General features: G+C 39.9%; 1 long non-coding RNA gene across 1 annotated transcript; it reads right to left on the bottom strand.

The window, feature by feature from the left end:
• Positions 1-3048: 3048 nt before the first annotated feature.
• On the bottom strand, positions 3049-3803 carry LOC144783055 (uncharacterized). The gene is made up of 3 exons (XR_013601378.1): positions 3704-3803; positions 3510-3621; positions 3049-3395 (listed from the first exon to the last, which is right to left on the bottom strand). It is a non-coding gene; the product is annotated as an uncharacterized LOC144783055 (long non-coding RNA).
• Positions 3804-5198: the final 1395 nt, after the last annotated feature.

Genomic DNA, 5198 nt, shown 5'->3' with positions numbered 1-5198 from the left:
GGTTATTCCCTGCACCTCCAGTTTATCAGTCTTGATAATATTCTTACAATGTGTGCAGGAACCACAGGGCAAATTGCCCCTAATGGGATTATTTGTCACAACGTCCCTTTGTCCTCCTCTTTTTGGCTCTTTAAAAGTATGTACTAGGTGGTTTCTTATAGTTTTATTTCTCCTATAGGCATAAACAGGTTTTGTCATAGGTGTTATTCCCGCTTTATTTAATATGGTCCAGTTTTTGTTTATAAGGTTCTTTACTTTGTTGCTGAAACCATTAAAATCACTCACCATGATAATTTTTTCTTCACTACTATGTTTTTGTTTGTATGATCCCTCAAAAACACTATCGCGGTTATAGTACTTCGCTCGCTTATATGCTTGTTTTATTAAGCGTTTAGGATATCCTCTTTGGGCGAGCTTGATTTTTAAATTTGCGGCATGTTTTTCATAGCTTGCTCTGTCACTGCAATTCCTCCTTATTCTTAGGAACTGGCTAAAAGGTATCCCATCTTTTTGACATCTGGGATGATAACTTTCATGGTGGAGGAGCGTGTTTCGGTCAGTTGGCTTTACAAACAAGTCCACATTTAAGACTCCTTCTCTTTCATGGATTTTGATATCAAGGAAGTCTACTGCCACTTGGCTTTTGTTTGAAGTAAACTTGAGGTTAGGATCCCCACAATTTATCCATTCTAAAAAATTATCTAAATCCTTTTCCTCGCCCTCCCAAATAAAGAAAATGTCATCTATAAAACGTGACCAGCCCTTCACATTCTCAAAAAATGGACACATTTCATTATAAATATGTTGGGTCTCAAAGTTCCCTACATATAGGCATGCCAGACTGGGAGCACATGTGGCTCCCATGCTGGTGCCCTTGATCTGACAGTAGTAGTCCTGGTTAAATAGAAAGATATTGTTTTTTAAGATTATCTCTATACAATCTAATATAAACGAGTTTTGTGAAGTTAAGTCACCATTTTCATCACTTAGAATTCCCTTCATCATTTTAACAGTGTCTTCTTGCGGGATGTTTGTATACAGCGCTTCGATATCAAGGCACACCAACCACTGTGTGTCCTTATTAAATTCTCTCCCTTCTATTTTTGAGATCATATGGGTGGTGTCCTTTATATATGAAGGTAATTCCGTGACCAAAGGTTGAATAAAATGGTCAACGTATTTACTGAGGGGCTCAGTCTAAGAGTCTATACCAGACACTATCGGGCGCATTGGAGGATCCTCCAAGTTTTTATGCACCTTAGGCAACCCGTATAGTGCCGGGATTCTGGGATTTTCATTTATCAGGAATCTGTATTCCTCCTCACAAATGATGTTGTCTTCTTTTGCAAAGTTTACAACATCGTGAACTTTTTTCTTAAGATTATTCCATTCCCTCATATTACTGGGTTTATAATGTGACTCATTATTTAAAAGTGTTAGCATTCTACCTTCATAATCTTCTGTGTCTAAAACCACTATGCTCCCCCCCTTATCTCCAGGTTTTATCGTTATTTCCTCACAGAAAGCTAGGGATTTTAGTGCCTCCCTTTCCTCTTTTGATAAATTGTTTTCTGTCCATGCCTTTGTATCTAGTAGTTTTTCTAGGCCTGTGGTCACAGCTTTTTCGAAAGTATCTACCTCAGGACCTACCATCCCAATATTGGGGGTCCATGTGGACAAAGGTTTTAGGCCAGATTTGTAGGTGGTTTCTCTATCTTCCTTACCCATGAAGAACTTCCTAAGTCTTATCTTTCTAAATAGGTCCCTTACGTCCCTTTCAATATTAAATCTACAGCCTGTTGTGCTGGGGGCAAAACCCAAACCCTTTTCTAGGACACTGGTTTCATGTTTACTTAGTACTTTCTTTGAAAGGTTGATTATTGGGGCTTTTTGGACTTCACCCTCCCTTGCCTGTTCCTGGTTAGGGAATGTGGGGTTTTCTCCTATTAGTCCCATTCCTTTTGGCTGCGGGTCCGCATATATGGTCTCCTTGTCATTCCCCCTGCTTGTTGATTGCCCTGACGTCCCCTCCCCCGGGCTCTGAAGCCACGTTGCTGTCGCCTCTGTGGCTGTCCTAAAAAAACTGGTTGATATTCTCTGTTTGTCTGGCCTCCTTGTCTTTCATCGGTTCTATTTCTAGGGTCCTGATGGTTTTCCCCTTCAGATTCGGAGCTGTTATAGGAGGTATCAGAGAATGTCACATTCTTTTTGTAATACCGGTTCCTGTTGTAATTAAAGTGTTTCCCGTTGTATTCTGTAGGTGCTGGTTGCTCATAATAATCTTTTTGGGTATATGGGTACACAGTTTCAATTTTATAATTAGCTATATCTTTTCGTAGCTTATTTGTTTTTTTGTTTATCATATACTCCTGGTATCCATTAATGTCCTCCTTAATCTCATCTAGTTTCTTCTTAGCTTCCTCCAATGCTGTACTATCATTTAGTTGTTTTTCAAGGGTCTCGATTTCCTCCCTTTCTATTATGATTATGGCTTGGGCAGTCTCTATTATGAGCAGCATCCAGTCGCGACTACACCTATTCGCGATTAGTGTCCAGCTCTCCTTGAACTTCTCATTATTAACGAACAGACCCGGTTCGTTCCTAATTTGAAGTCCAATTGGTATGATCCCTTTCCTACAATACTGAATTATGAACTCGGAATGTAATTCTGTTCTTATCATCTTTTTCTTAAGGTTCCACAGTTTGTTCCACCTCTCATCATCGTTTTTAGTAAGTGTCATAGAGTTTATTGTTTTGGATGAATCCCCTATCAGTTGTTTAAATTGGTCTTCTGAAAAACCAAACGTACGTAAAGTATCCATTTTATATGTTGCAGCGCCCACTCTCCAGCCGTAAAGGCTGTAGAACAATCTCCAAAATTAGAGAGTCTCCCAGGGACCAGAAAGGACTGGGTAATAAGAACTATATCAAAAATATTTCCTTTCTGTGTATTAATCTTTCAGTTGGTGACCATGCGGCCTACACACTTCAATTATTGTCACGTTATAATTACCATTTTTTGATTACCAATAGTACGCCACACATGAATTTCGTTCTTTGTTACTCTCAAAGTTTTATTTTTATATTTTTTGTAAAAAGGTTTTTATAAAATGAAGAACATATTACATCGGTACACCTTATGGATACACCTATATTTGTAAAAAGTGTGCTCTGTTACAATTTTAACCACTGTCTAACAAATCCAAATTACGGTATCTAATGCAGAGTCACACCACAGTTTAAGAATCCTGGTGTAATCAAATTAAATACATTATACAAACAAATTATGCACAGTAAAAAGTCCCATTGTCGACGCGTTTCGGTGCGTAGAAATACATTTGTGGCACCTTCCTCAGGACAGACGTAATATTAAAACCAATGATTTAAGCTTCTTTCTACAAAAAAACACAAATAAATATAATCAATACTTTATACCTATAGAGAGTTTTTTAGACTAAGTGTGGGCTATTTTTAGTAAAGTTCACTTTTGGTATATTCAATGCCCTTACTTAAAGTTTCGGGTTTATGGTCCTTATATTAATCTTTCAGGACTTCTTCGCTTTTCATTTAGCGTTAGCATAAGCTCGTTCCCACCATATAGATTTTCTTCCAATGGCCTTTCTATGGATGGAAAGCATGGAATTATACACCATACTAAAACTGAGTATTTGGCTGATTTGTTCCAATCTCATACGCTACTTACTCATAGGGTTTTTGAATGACCCCTTAGAGAGAACGTCTTAAAATAGCAGCAGCCTTTTTCAAAGTAAGGTCCGTTTCTATTCTGCAATTTGCCGCGCCTATAAACAGTGCACAGTTACTTTAGGGGTTTTTTTTATATATGAACTTCATTTGCAGTTATTCGTACTGCATAGGATTGATAACACCTATACGTACCCGTAGTTTTTGTTAATATAGCCGACACCCAGGCTTTTCTTGCTCACATCACCTCGCAGAGTCTAGTATCACCTGTGCTCAAATGACATAGGCTTATGCTTTAGTAAGTCCAATGTCTTCATTTCTAGCTGTTATACCCTAACTCGGGCTGTGACATACATACCTAGTTGGGGTGAAGGTTTCTTTAAAGTGCCCAGGCTGCAGCTGTTAGTATTCTTTAGCCGTTACTAGTATCCGCTGATTGGTAGAGATTTTCACTTCACTCTTTTCGACCTAGATAATAAATACAACATATTTTAAGTGAAGGTCACTTGTATGTTGACACTCTCTCACTGACTGGTCGCTACTTTAGGGTTTTGAGCAAGTCTAGGGCTCCTTTCCGTGGTGCATATTAGACTCCCGGTTTAGTTCTGTATTGGTGCCATTTGCCCACAAACCATTCCCGTTGGGGTAATTATGTACTAATCTGAACTCCCGGGGCAGAGGTTCACGCTCCCTGTCTACACCCCGCCTAACTCCCGGGGACCGAATGCTCACCTTTTCAATGCGGGCGTTCGGCGATTCGGCATTCGACGGACCTTCAACTGGCGGCTTTCTCCTTCCGGCTGCTTCTACTAGCCAGGGTCAGAGGGGCTGTCCTTATATACCTGGTTCCTATATTTAATTGGTCCTAATTATTCAATTATAACAACGGACCGACGCCATAATTGTAGTTTTTTCACGAGTGTTGGCAACGCTAGAAACTACTGGACTCTCGAGTGTTTTGTCAACTGCATGTTGTAATTAATTTGCGCTGCCCTACGTGAGACATACATTTCCTTCGGTTTTATAAAATCCAAGGTTATTGTTATATTCCTATAACCTTGGATTTTATAAAACCGAAGGAAATGTATGTCTCACGTAGGGCAGCGCAAATTAATTACAACATGCAGTTGATAAAACACTCGAGAGTCCAGTAGTTTCTAGCGTTGCCAACACTCGTGAAAAAACTACAATTATGGCGTCGGTCCGTTGTTATAATTGAATAATTAGGACCAATTAAATATAGTAACCAGGTATATAAGGACAGCCCCTCTGACCCTGGCTAGTAGAAGCAGCCGGAAGGAGGAAGCCGCCAGTTGAAGGTCCGTCGAATGCCGAATCGCCGAACGCCCGCATTGAAAAGGTGAGCATTCGGTCCCCGGGAGTTAGGCGGGGTGTAGACAGGGAGCGTGAACCTCTGCCCCGGGAGTTCAGATTAGTACATAATTACCCCAACGGGAATGGTTTGTGGGCAAATGGCACCAATACAGAACTAAACC

This window comes from Lissotriton helveticus, chromosome 9 (genome assembly GCF_964261635.1).
Source record: "Lissotriton helveticus chromosome 9, aLisHel1.1, whole genome shotgun sequence".
In the NCBI taxonomy this organism is placed as follows: domain Eukaryota; kingdom Metazoa; phylum Chordata; class Amphibia; order Caudata; family Salamandridae; genus Lissotriton; species Lissotriton helveticus.
The sequence above is the reverse complement of the archived record's forward strand: the minus strand, read 5'-3'. Positions and strand labels throughout refer to the sequence as shown.